The sequence below is a fragment of the Oxyura jamaicensis genome, chromosome 9, assembly GCF_011077185.1.
Source record: "Oxyura jamaicensis isolate SHBP4307 breed ruddy duck chromosome 9, BPBGC_Ojam_1.0, whole genome shotgun sequence".
Lineage (NCBI taxonomy): Eukaryota > Metazoa > Chordata > Aves > Anseriformes > Anatidae > Oxyura > Oxyura jamaicensis.
The window spans coordinates 3,898,908-3,913,228 of NC_048901.1; the positions used below are offsets into that span (position 1 = coordinate 3,898,908).

General features: G+C 40.2%; 1 long non-coding RNA gene across 3 annotated transcripts in view; it reads left to right on the forward strand.

Moving 5' to 3' along the window:
* Nucleotides 1-14,321, forward strand: part of LOC118171654 — a 173,333-nt gene that overhangs the window by 142,584 nt on the left and 16,428 nt on the right. Inside the window, exon 6 of one of the 3 annotated variants that reach the window (XR_004753301.1) lies at nucleotides 6,156-6,238. The exons of the other annotated variants lie outside the window; for them this stretch is intronic. This is a non-coding gene — a long non-coding RNA (uncharacterized LOC118171654). The remainder of the gene's footprint in view (nucleotides 1-6,155; nucleotides 6,239-14,321) is intronic. 3 annotated transcript variants of the gene reach the window in all.

A 14,321-nucleotide genomic window follows, 5' to 3' on the forward strand; every position in this document is an offset into this window, starting at 1 on the left:
TCCTAAAGGGTAGGTAAGCCAAAGCTGTGAGCTTCATACAGCTGTACGTCCAGCTTAGCTAATTCTAGCAAAATTTTATCTTTTCATGCTGCCCTTCTTGCTCTGAAAGTCAAAGTTACCATCTCCTGGTGCTTTATTTCCTTCTTGAGTATTACAGGGACATGACAGTGAGAGCTCAGTCTCAGTGTGTGTGCACAGGTTTTGAGTTATCTCGTTTCGACAGCATGCCCTGTGCTGCATCATCATTCATAGGAGGCAACAGGAGGAATGTTACAGTGCCGAACTGTGAAGATTTACAGAAACAGCTGTGATAACTTTATGCTGATCAGAAGTTACTTGAAATCCCTGAAATACCATGCTGATGTTATAGTAGTACTAACCTGGATCCAGAAATTATTCACCATATTCCTCCCCACGACTTGGTAGGCACGTTGGCTGGAGTGGCTGACTGTACAGGCTTGCTCCAGCTGATGGAGTGTTTTCAATTTAGAGTCACCTTGGGCAGTTCCCCTCCTTGGTGAACATTTCCCTTGCAGTCAGCTTGGGAAGCAGCAGAAATCCTCCTGCAAGAGATGAGGTTTGTGTCAGCGTGAGGATACACAGTACACCTGCACAGATAACTGTCCTCTTGTTCTCTTGTGGTGCCTTTGGATCAGTCTTTAAAGCTGACCATCAGCTCACTAATTTATAGGCACCCTGTCTCAAGCTGAATCCCCTGAGGGGCTGGAGTCTGCTCCTCGGTACTCTGCGTCTCTCTTTCTTTCTGTGCCCTAGACATTCCTCACTTCACTCTGGAGCAGATATTCGAAACACAGTTTCAGAGATGACAGGGAGCGCCCTAGCCAGCACAGTCAGTTTGGCAGTGCTTCTTTATCTGGGTCAGTGACTCTTTAGCGATTCAGATTGGGTTAAAATGCCCTAACAGGAAAAGAGCCTGTCTGTCACTTCAGGACAGCCCGTGACCAAGTGCTTAGGGCACTCAGCTGAGAAGGAAGCTCTTGCTCTGACTGAGACGAATCTGCTGATTATTCTAAAATCCTCTCCCACCATATCAGACATGAGACTCCATGAGAAAGTTTGTATCAGGGAAGGCCCTGGGGAAACAAATACAGAGGTGCCTAAGTCCCACTCCATTCATTGGCATCTCATTTCTTAGCTATTTCCTCTGATACTCTTTTTTTAGAAATCTAATTCACTGCACAAGTTCTTGAGGAAGCCTGTCTTTAATAAGGATGTGCTACAGGCCAACACTGTGATGCTAACCTTAAATATGTTTTGGCAGAAGTTGCTGGTAGGCTTTCTTATCTTACCTCTGTGCCACTCACTGCAAAAGGAGTTTTCTTTTTGGTTTTAGGAAAAGGCCTCTCTGACTTGCAAGTCAAACAATTAAAAAATAAAATGAAAACAAAGTTTGACATGTTGTGCCAGACAGAAGTACTGAACTACATCATGATTTTGCAGTACTTTGATCAGAAAACGGTTACAGCATTGCACCATGAATTCTTTGAGTGAAACTGATTTGCTGCTATTGTGTGGGCAGAATGCTGCCAAAAAAAAAAAAAAAACAAAAAAAAAAAACAGACACGTATCTCTTGTGGCTACTGGACTGTGCCAGATCCTACAGACTGGCCCAAGCCTCCCTTTGATCATCTGTAAGGGAAAATCAGTACATTTGATTAACTTATTAAGTGTACAAACAACAGTAATAATATACTGTAGTGAAGGTTACTTTGCAAAACTTAAATATTTGAAGAAGACTCAACACTTTGTGTCTTAATAAAGACACATTTTTACAGTAACGGCAGGTTTTTGGTGTATGCTGTCGTAGCTGCTGCAGAGGTAAGGGTCATCTTGCCGTGTTTTTAATGCAGAAGGTAGCGTGTAGAGCTGCCACCTTGGCTGGGGTCAGTCTCAGGGTGTTGGCTGAATAGCTGAGAGCTCGGCTGTGACAAGTGGACAAGCAGTGTGACAGTCTCCATGCTAATGTGTCTGCAGGAATTTGCACAGGGGAAACAGGGCACTGATGAGAGCAGCAGAATAAATCAAAGTGTGAAAGCAACTGCAGTCAAATGTCACACCCAAGTAGTTAGTGACTTGGCATGCGGTTTGGAAATAGGTAGGGTTACCTGTCAGTGTGGCATTTTCTTTCTGTTGCTAGAGCATGATGTTATCTAAGGGTAAAACCTAAGGAGCACAGATGGTTGTTATACAGGCCTGATTCTCTAAACCCCTATCACAGCAAAATTATTCCATTGACATAAATAGGACCACTCCTATCGTTAAGATCTCAGTTATATTCTCTAATTATTTTAGTACTTGTAGTTTTATTGTTTCATGCATGTAAATATCTATGCACCTTAAAGTATAACATTATCTGGGGGACAAACCCTTGACATTCCTGACAGTCACTGGGGTCAAAGTCATTGTTTAGGACTGCAGGATACAAATCTTGCTTGGAAACATTACCCTTGCACTTTCTGGACAAAGAGATACAGGTTCTGATTTGACTTTACTTTCTCTGCTTGGGAGCCACCAGCCCAGAGTCCTCTGCCTGACCAACACTTAATGCTTCCCCTTGGTTTGCGCACAGGCGTTGAAGGGCACTGAAGATTTGTGGAGCAAGAATTTAAATTGTAAACCAAAGTAATGGAAAGAAAACAGATCAAAATTTAGAATCAAGCATTATTTTTTCTTACCTATTCCAAACTTTAGTCTATGTATTATGGTGAAAATCTCTTATCTTTTCCTGAACTATTGACCGTTTGCATATGAATCATGTTTGTGGGTGCTATTTCTGTTGGCAGGCAAGCCTCTATGCTCTGTGAAACCTTCATACGCAGAGGAACACACAGTTTGATCTGTTTCCCTTACCCCATGCACTAAGGAAACAGTCCGGCTGGCTTCAGGATTATCGGAATCAAAGTAAGAGAAAGTTGCCTTCGGATGGAAACCTTGCAGCCAAGAACCTGACTCAATTGCATAACTTTATGTCAGTGCCTTGCTACAACTCTGGGTAATTTTGGCAAGGCAGCTTTATGCAACTTAGTTATAAAACACCTCCCTTCTTTCTTCTTTTTGTATGTTTCACTGATAGTTTAGGATTGAAGACAAGCTCTCAGATGTCCATTCTATCTAAGCAAGGTAAAATATTGAATCCCTGCTTCTCTTCAGTTTTGAGAAAAAATCCCATTTCTTAGAAATCTTTGCATATAAGCTGGGCAATTCAGCTCTAAGCCTAAATTTTCCTCACCTCTCAATTGTTTGTAGGATTTTTGACCATTATTTAGACCTTCTCATTGACAGTATGCTATTTTTTTTTTTTTTTGAAAATACCTTTCCTCCAGGAAAACCTGCAGTGTTGGAGTTGCAGCTATGTCATGCTTGGGGGTTTGAGATCTTCAAGGATTAACTCATACTGGTACGAGGCAGCAGCAGACTGGTTACACAGAAATGCCCCTTAGTGTTTGAATGCTGGGTTGCCTCTAATTGAAAACACGTTATGAAGTCTCTGAAAGGATAAAAAAATTGCAGCATCACTGATTTTCATTATAGCTGTCACCGTCACACCATGGATTCAGCTAGCTGAGCCATTTGTTATGAATAACATTTAGTTTGAATTCTGGTATTTTTAATTGAGTAACTATGAGTCCTTTGTCATTATTTTACCAGAGATGGATTGCAGTGATTCTGTCTGCAATGTTTCTGGGTCATACTTTATTTAAGAACAACATAACCACCTGCAAATATTTTGCATTCTTTGGTGCTGTTTACTGCAGCATTCCCCACTAGTAGGAGCATATTTCATCATGAAATACAGAAAAGAATATTGATATTAGTCCTAGGTTCTCAAATACAAAAGCCATGAAGAAAAAGAATGAACCATTTTCACAAATAACAGACCAGCCCAGAGCTCCTCTTAGCAAACAATGCAAAGAGACTTTATATGTCTGTCTATGAAGAAAAGAGGCTATCCACTTGGTGGTGGTGGTTTTTTGCCTTTTTTTTTTTTTTTTTTTTTTTTCCCCACAAAAACATTTTTGCCTCTGGTATAAGGGAGCATTCATCACTGCCCTTTATCTAAAGAAGCCAATCCATAGAAATTGTTGGAGTCAATTTCCTGGAGTTCCATCTGAAGCTCAGTCCGTGTCTGTGTAACTCCGTAACTCATCTGCTGATGGAGAGGCGCATATGCCTATTGTGCAAGGCTAACCAATGGCCAGGCCTATCACCCCGATTAATACAAATTGCTGCTAATTAAATGAATAATTTTTAAATATTATTTAGATTAATAAAAATTGCCACAAATAAGCAAACTGTAATCCTGACTGCAAAGAAAACTACAGTATGAACACAGAGTCAGGGAATAATTTTTGACATGTAGACTTAAAAGGCAAGTTACTTACTTCCTTTCTTTTCCCTTACTGTGCCTCACGTAGTGACACAGCATTAGGAGCAGCACGGGGGACACATCCTTGTTCTGGTCCTCTAAGAGTGGACAGTAACTTCTCTGATGCTCCTGCTTGCCTGATTCTTCTCTCACACCAGATCTCCTGCCTGTGGTGGTGATGCCATTCATTACTGTGCATCTCTAGATGTATAAGTAATTCATCTTACCCATTCTCTTTACCACATCTCCAGAAGAACCATTCCCCTTTCTGACTTACTGCCATCGCTTCTGAACACCATCATACCCTGAACATCACTGGACAATCCCCCTTGTGTATTTATTCTACCAAAAAAAAACACCTGTTCTTCAGTTTCCCTAACTTCTCTGTAACTTTCTTCCTGCCTTGCTTTCTCTCTTCCTCCCTGTGGTTCTGCTCACTCTGTGCTTCCACCTGTCCCTGTGTTTTTTCCTCCTCTTTCATTATTCTGCCCATACCATCAACCCGTAACCTGGGGATACTGGAAATGCTGGGAAAACAATGCTATGGAATGAACTCTCAGTACTACGTTGGTTTCCAGCTCATTCTACTAACAGGCATATGGTGTTAATCTAAACTGTCCAACACCCTAGTGGGAGAGAAGTTGCACCCAGAGGAGTATTACAGCACTTTACCTGGTAGATGCCAACATATTTATTGATATGGAATCTCTTTTCCTCCATATAAACCACTGAAGCTTCTCTCTGTGGCGTTCTCTTGAATAAGACATAACTCTATTAAAATATTTAATGAAAGTTCAGTAAGTTTTGCCATGGCTAGAGTTGCATTCTTTATTCAGGAAAAGTTATCACTGAGGACTTTAGAACTTTAAAGTAATGAATGACTTGTGTATTGTGTTTGGCCAGCTGAACACACATTACAACTTTATGAATAATTTCTGAGGGCTATGCATATGTGTACACACATGTATATATGTGTGTATATTTGATTTTCATCTCTAAAACCTCTATTTTTTTTGAAATATTCCTAAAGAGAATACTTAAATACAATTAATACTGACACATGAAAGTAATAGAAAGCAGGGCCAAAGTAAGGTATTACTTGAATTAGCCTTCAGATAATCCTGAAATGTGTTAGAATGTCAAGACAAAACTGGAAAGAAATTATTTAAAATGATAGGAGATATTTGAAGAAAAATCATCAAAGTTTCCTTATTTGTCTTTTGAAAATAATCTTTTGAATCTGATGTCCTACAGTTTTAATCAAACGCCAATATAAACACAAAGAACAAGGGTTAAAGACAATTTAAAAAAAACATCCCTTGGAAGGGTAGAAGCTGTTTGGTTTTACTCTCACAGAGAAAACTGCATTCAATTCAGTCAAGCACTGCGTTTTCAAAAATGTTGTGGTTCTGGCTTGTTTCCACAAAAGAGTAAAACTTCAAAGTTAAGGATCAAGCCTCCAATATTTGGTCACAATCTGACACAGTTGGGTAAAATTAAGGATGGTAACCCGTTGTGATAGACAGTGGGGAGGGGGCGATCTCCACCCCTGGATTTCCTTTCTTTTGCTGATTGAATCATAACAAATTCAGGACATCGATGATTTTTTTTTTTTCCCTTTTGGAAGTAAGTAAGTAAAAGCCTTCTAGAAATTCTGCACACATGTATTGGTAATTAAACATTTGCTGATCATTCTGTACCTCTAAGATAGCTACCAGACCTGACTGCTCTACCCTGGTGACCTGTTCTGTGTTCTTTGTGTCTGCAGGTCTTTACGAGCACTCTTCTTTTTCAGCTGGCTGGCGTGGGGCCACGATCACCATATCCAGTAAAGTAAGATGCAATACAGTGGTTTGTTGGCCTTCCTCTAATATGCTCAGAATATGAGAATAAGAAAGGTTCACAGAGGGAAACATCTTAAATAAATCTGTTGTTAGAGCTTGAAAAAGCAGGCAATGTTTTCGGCTCAGAGCCAGTGACATTTAGTGCAATTTTCTGTAGCAATTCAATGGGTATGCAGAAAAGATTGTTTGGGGGAAGAAAAATCACACGGGTTGTTACATCTTATAGGTTAAAAATTTTCTATCGCCATCTGTTCTTTAAAGGGAAAATTGAATTTTTTGAGAGTATTTTCTCCAGAAAAAAAAAAAAAAAAAAAGTATCTGCATTCTGTAGAAAATTAGGGCTATTCATCAGAAAGCCAAACACCTGCAAGCCAAATAGTTCTGGTTGAAAGTATTGATTGGGAGAGCTGCTGCTGCACCTCTCGGGAGGATGGCAGTTTGCTGCTTCGTTTTCATGCCCTCTGTGGTGGGGCTCACACGAGCCACGTCGTTACTCCCTGACATGGCTGAACTCAGGTAGGGACAGGAGCCTCTGCAGCCAAATGGCAGCAGCACGTGGCAGCAATGCTGTGTGAAGCAGAGCCTGGATGTGAGCTGCTTCCTCTCTCCTCATGCAAGGCTACAGCCCAAGTGCAAGCAAGCCAGGGCGGTGTGGATGCTCAGGCAGTTTGGGTTCCAGGCTCGGGCTCAGCTCATTCTGATGCAGCACCACAGCAATGTCCCTCATCACCAAAGTCTACCACTTACATGGCTAGAGGAGCATTCCTGACTAGGAGTTTTCAGATGAAACCTCTGTTATTTCACCATTATAAAAAGAAATCCCTTCAGCTTTTCCAATTAAAAATAAATCAATATGCTCTAATAGCTTTTGGGAAGTAATGGGCCTGACTGCTCCATTAACCTCCAAGAGGCATACTTGGAGCGAGGTTACCTACAGCTGGAGCTTCGCAGTATGTGAAATTTTGGTCAATATTCTAACTACTAGTTTTTTTTTCCAGAATTTTATTTTGGTTTTATTCAAATCCAGATTAAAAAAAAAAAAAAAAAGTTGGCAAAACAAAAAATAATCAGGAAAAGTAACTTTTTTTGTTCAACCCAAAATATTTATTTCAGCTTCAAAGGAGTGGCTTCATTTTTGGACTTGGGCTGTTTCACACATTTCAAAGCTTTTTTCTTTTTAAATTTAGGCCAATTTAAAAATGACAGTCAAAAGTCTTTGTTTTGAAATGGAAGTGTTTTGGCAGTTCTAGAATGAAACACTCCATTTTGAAAATACTAAAATGAAGTGTTTTGACATATTTTTTTTTTTTCTCTGCATTGTTTCATCTGGGTCTACTTGCTAAATTCCATTCAAATTCAGGAAGTGTACCGCTCCCTCTGAAATTCATTTGTGTGGTATATTTATTATTTGTCAGAAAGCATGAGTCATTAAGCTCTGCAACAGTTCAACTTTAAATAACAGGAGAGAATGCTTAATAGGGAATTGATCGTATACAGCTATGTTTCTCACTCAGCTTATAATTACTACTGTAAAGGAGAGCACCCAGCTCTGCAGAGCTGCTTTGCCCATGTGGAAGAAGCAGTGGCAGACAGTCCCCAGATCCTTCAGCTGGTGCTGCTTCCTCCTCTCCGTCATGTAGGCCAGTCTTCTTCCTCCATGAGTGTCTATTTGAATTGTATGCCTTTCTCCAGTGTTTCTGTCGCTGTTTGCTAGGCTCCCTCCTTCTGTTCCTGCCTAAATCACTGCTCCTGCCATTGGTATTTCCTAAAACCTCTGTGAGGAGAAAGCTTCAGACAGACCTTTCACTCCAGCTGGTGTGAAAAATCCTTCTCCCTGCTCTGTTCTGATCCTTCTTCCCCTTCACCACCCCTGCAGAGGCCTTGCTGAAGGACTTAACTCCCATTTATAAGAAGCATCTCTATAAAAATGTTTATCACAGTGTGTAATCTTGGAATGCAGCTGAAAGATGCAAAGTGAGGCCTAGTCCAAATCCTCCAGAAGGACTGCATGTTGAGAGGACAGGTACAAAATGCTTCAGGAGGTATGAGACGTTCCAAAACCCATGCATAAAATTGCTTTTTCCAGCTGTAATCATTAAGCTGAGACAATAGAGTCTTCATACTCCCCAGTAACACATTTGAACTAAAAAGAAAAAAAAAAAGAAAAAAAAAAGAAAAAAAAAAGCCTAAAAGCTTTTTTTTCTCATTTCAAGGCTGCTATTTATGAACATTTAAAGAGTCTAGGTGGTCTCGCAAGAACAGCTGTAAATTATGAAGTTGTAGCCTGAGAAGTGTAGTTTGATAGAAGTTGTTCTGAGGAACAGTCCTGTGAATTTCTTGAGTGTTGCTTATATTGACTGACCGGGAAAAGACCATTGGGGAGGGCAAAAATGTGCCAGGTAATGCTGGTGACACCCAGACAGTACTGACGTTTCCTAGACAAGGCAAGGTCTTCACGTACCACCTACTCATCTCTGGAAAGATGTGGTCTTCTTTCAGGAGGTGTACAATGGAAATTCATGTGTAACCAGGCGGGAAGGAAACTTGAGGAGTCCTCAGTCTAGAAAGATAGCAGAGAAACTTTGAAGAAAGAATTTTGCTGTTAAATATTAGTATATGTGGTTGTTTCACTTCTTATGGTTTATTACTTTTCTTTTTTATTTTTCCCATTAATGAAGACTGGAGTTGAGTACACTCCAACTGGTTTAAATATTTCTAAAGCTATTCACCTGCATTAGAAGCAAACAGCTGGCATACCAACATTTATCTCTTTTTAGGCTGCTCACTTCACCAGGGCTATTCACAGCTTGCACTTTACTAAGGTCGTTGGTATCACTGTTACACTTTTCCTGTATTACATGGGGATCAAATTCCAGTAGTTAACAAGACAAAAAAATATTCTTGGGGGTGGGAGAGGATCTAGGTAGATGAGTGTGTTCCACATGTCTGCTTTATTTCTGGAATTACCGCCTTCATCCACGTGAGAAATAATTGTGATCAAAAATAGGTCTGACCTGCAGTACCACAAACGACAAAGAAATGCTTTTGCAGGGTGCTCTCTGAGTGTTCTGGTCCACCTGGGCCAAAGCACGAAGGGACCTCAACTGCTGGCTACAGCTCAGTGTCTGGGCATTGAGTAGTCTCTGGGCCAGAAGCTGCAGTACTGTAATTGGGAATAGTTCCAATAAAATCAGTTTCTCAATATCTATTCTTTTGAAATTCAAAGGCAGATTTGGCCCACTACACGGACTGAATCCAACTGAAAGCCAGGGACCAGATTCTGATTTGTGGTAAAGTAGATGAGACTTAACTCTATTGCAGTTAATTGGTCTCAATCCTCCTGTGTCTCACGCTGGCATAACTGTTCTGACCTCAGTGGAATTGATCCTAATTTATGCCACTGTAACTGAGATTGCAGCATGCATTGTTTAAATTCTGTTGGGTGCGTCTTCTTCCAGGATGGAAACTATTTGTAGACTATAACAGCCTCTTTCCTAAAATTGAGGCTTGTCATATCTGAAATTTTTGGTGGGGCAAGGGTGTGGGGCAAAGGATATAAAGCCAACTTTGTGCTTAGTGCTACCTTGTATACTTTGAATCCTGCAGTCTCCTGCTAAATTATCAGTGCCTAATTAGGAGACTAGAAAACTCCTGTACTCTCGGTCTAATACAAAGAATTTCCTAGCTCTGTGATCACCCTAAAGGAGGCTGGAGCAGCTTTAGGAACTTGAAATGATAACGTGGTGATTTTGCTCGGGCTTTTTCTTCTTCTTCTTCTTCTTCTTCTTCTTCTTCTTCTTCTTTTCTTCTTCTTCTTCTTCTTCTTCTTCTTTCTTCTTCTCTTCTTCTTCTTCTTCTTCTTTCTTCTTCTTTCTTCTTCTTCTTCTTCTTTTTCTTTTTTTTTTTTTCTTCTTCTTCTTCTTCTTCTTCTTCTTCTCCTTCTTCTTCTTCTTCTTCTTCTTCTTCTTCTCTGAGCTTTTCTGCTAATTGTTTTTTTCTTGCCTCCACAGCTTCTGTTTTTCCCATCTTTACCTATTACATTTCTGAAACATTTGATGAATGGGATGTTGTGCAGCTGAAAGCTCACGTATCTCAAATGGCTCACTCGGTGTGCTCACACTGAACTGCCTGCCTGAGTTGCAGCTGGTTGCTTTTCTCTCAGGACACCATAAGTCTTAAATGCCACATAAAGAAGCCTTCATCTTGCAAGATATATGCATATATATGAGAGTGTATATATTTTATATATATATATATATATATACAAACATATGTGCGTGTACATACACACAAAAAATATACTTTTGGAGTAAAAGGCAAATCTGTCTTCCTTTGCTTGCACTGGAAATACGGATTATCAGGCTGACTTTTTCCCCCGTTAGCAATGAAATTCGGCCAGGAGTCCTAGCACGCCATCAGAAATCAAGCCGTGACCACATCAAGTGTGAATGGCAGGGCAAGGTTATGGCATGTAACACTACGCTGTGGTGACCTGTTGCAGAGTTAGAGGCTGGGAGGTGGGAGGCTGGGTCAGATAACTTTATTGCAAGTGAAGCACAAAGTGAAGCTCAGACCTGTGCTGGCTGTTTACTCTTTCAAGAGGCATTTGGTGAGGACTTTTTATTTTGAGAGCATATTTTGAAAACTGCAGCTGCAGCGCTTGTAGCTTAAATTTCATATTTGAACTGGAATATTTCTTAGTTTTAACTACAAGTGTACCCATGGCATACTCCTACTTATTCTACGGGGATTTGAAAAGCTTTTCTAAAACCTCCTGCACAAAGTCACTGCTGCAAACAGGCCACCAAAGGCAGAGATGTTCAGCTGCTGTGAAATAAAGCAATGCATCACCTAGCCAGTAGCAGCTGCAGGTAGGTGGGTCGTTCCTGCGATCCACTCGAGAGTTGTTCTCAGCAGGAAGTTAGGCACTCTCTTAATAGATAAAGATGTAGGTGAATTCTTTACACCACTTATGAAGTTTCTTCTGCAAATTTGTACTTTTTCTCTTGAAATACTGATTTTTAAAAATATTTTTAGGTTTTCTTATTAATTTATCTTTCCTTTTATTTTTGTCATTTTTAATTTCACTTACTCCTTAGACCTAGTAGCCCAAGAGGTCTGTCTGTTTAATGCACCTCTGAAGGGAATTTGACAGTGTTGTAAGGTAGAGTAAGGAAGATCCTGGTCTTAAAATAGACACAAGACACACGACATAAATCAGCTTCCAGGGTCACATTGAAGCCCTGTGTGAACTTTGCTTTGTGGAGTTGCATATCTGAAGGGCATGCTGCCCCTTTTCCCAGTGTAAACTGGAAAGAAAAGGGCACTTTCAAGACAATCAGAACCAGGGCTGCAAAAGATCTTAGTGTCCCACCCTCTTACAGTGACAAATATGTTCTAATGAAGCTCATTCATCTACTCTGGTTTTCTCATGGTCCAAGATCTTTGTGTGGCATCACTTGTGATTTATCTCACCGTGAGGAGAGGGCAACCCAACTTTCTCACATGGCACTTGGTTGGGAAATATTTCAAATTTAGTTGAAGACATCACCAAAGCCCACAGAAAGATGGCCTTTTGATATTTTGGCCCACACACGATGGGTAAGGTCTAAGTACAATTAGGATTTAGGTGTTTAAAAGGTCACTACCACAGCTGTGCTTCAATACTATAACCCAGAGCTGTACCCTGGCCATATGTATCGGATCAGTGGCAGCAGCACCCTGAGCAGGGAAGTGCCTCATTTGGAAGCTGTGTATGGCCCCAACAAAACACAGGCAGCAGAAATACCACCTCTACCTAGGGTGCAGAGCTGCAGGGAATTACTGAATGCCAGTCCTTGCAAGCACGTGTAGATTAGCAGGAGTGTGGAGCACTTTCTGCCTTCTAGAAAGTTTAAGATGCTGCAGGCAGGAGAGGTCACTAGGACTGCCCCAGCATAGACCCTGGCACATCATCATTTCTGATTGATGTGAGGCTAGCCTGTTCTTAAAACCTTCACAACACAGCACCTCTGTAGCTTTCCAGAAAGCAAGCTATGTCTGTGCTGGTTCTTATCGTTAGAAAGCTTTTCCTGACGTCCAGCGTGAGTCTTTCTTGCTGTCAGTTATGTTGCTCTTACTTGTCTTGTTATCTGCTGAGCACATGGAGATGGAATTAATTTGCTTTTATACCAGCCTCTTCTGTGCACAGACTGTTATCCCAGTCATCTCTTCTCCACTTTAATTATCTCCAGTTTTTCAATCTTACGTTTTCAGTTTTATTTTCTGTATGTTTGGTTCTTCTCAGAGCTCTTTCCCAGTAGCACTCTCACCTTTCACTCCCCTCTTTGTGAAGGACATGTTCAACACTGGACCTGGTAGTTAAGCTAAAGCCTTACCACTGCCCATACCCTCTCCTAAGGCTGACTTACAGTTCTTCCAGTCTCTGGTAGGACCACTTTCACCAGGGGTGCCAATGTCTATTTTCACCACGTAGTTAAAAGAAAAAACAGATGAACTGATGCTAAGAGAACCCAGACGTTTAGCCGTCATATTTTGGTGTCCATAAACAACACTGACTTACATTATCTGAGCACAGTGAACTTACCAGGTTCACAAATGCCCTGGCATTAAAACATCCAAGCCTCCCAATCTGTTTGACTGCAAGTGCTGCTTTTGCCAAGTGCAGGCTGGAACTATACCACCTCCCTTGGATCTGTGTCTGTAAGTCTAAACCTGCTTTGGTGATGTGATGGATATAAGACCCTGGTTTACGAATGATTCATGCATGCATAATTAATACCAATTGTTTAATTAGAAGCGATTGTTGCATGAAGTATTAAAATCATATTAAATCAAATACTGTGATATTTTGGTTTGTGGATACTACTATTTAAAACTCAGTAAAGAAAAGATTGTAATTGCTTCAGTTATATTAAAATGCACCAATAGTACATTACATTCAGTGCTGTCAGCTCTGACTTACTCTAAAATAGAAAAACATGTTTCATTGACTTGAGGCATTGCAAAATGTTCATGAAGGTATCCCAAGTAACAACGTAATTCAGGTTTATAGACACAATTGATTTTATAGGTATAACAGTTGAAATTTAACTCATAAAACCTGAGCAAATAATGCTAATTGGCAGTATTTTGAGAAGCAAAAGATTTCATTGCAATCAAATTTGGATAGTGTCTTTTCTATTCTTACCATTCTCTGCTGGTTTGTTACTCTGCTCCCACATTTTCAGCTTTGCTGATCTCTTTGGTTAGACTTGACTGTTGGAGGAAGAGAATGAACATATTTTACAGAAGAAGATCTTACTATTATATCTTACTATGATAAATCATACTATTCCATTTAAATTGTTCTCATTTTATTCAGCCTGGCCTTCAGACTTGTTGCTGCATGTTTCCATCTACACCTTGGTCATATGTTTACTTCATTCATTGTACAGCAGAAATAACATATTACATTATTAGAACTGAGAGATTCTAAAAGTTTTTGAGACTGATTACTACGGTGGCATTGATGGTGATGTACTTTTGTTACTGTGCAGTGGAAGCCTTTCAGAGTAGAATGGATTGGAATAATTATTTTTCTTACACTTGGTTTACTAAAACCAGGCAACCCTCATTTCTGTTACCATCATTTGGCGTTTACATTGCAGTAACATCAAGAAGTAGAGCTCCATTGTTTAGTGAACATTCTGTTTTGTTTCGGTGTGTTGGTAAATCCCCTGCCTCAGTAAGCTGATGAGAAAAGACAACCGAGATGGATGGTTATTCACAACGAAGGTTAAAGGCCTTAAAATTTGGTCCCTGTCTGAAAGCTGACAGGGCAGATCATTCCATGTCAATAAAACAAAGTGATATAAAACTGCATTGATTACTGTAGGTACCACATAGTCTCTCCTACTGCTATAACCAAAGCCTTTCCAAAGAATCGCTCTTCTGAATACTGGCACTATACTTGCTGTTTGCATTGGCTTTGTTAAAAATACATAATGCAAGAATAAAAATAGTGCAGCTGTCTTTCAGTGTTGGCATTTCCTAGTCTTGGTGTAGCTTCTGAGGTTCATGCCTCGCTGTGGTGAGTACTCTGAGGTTGG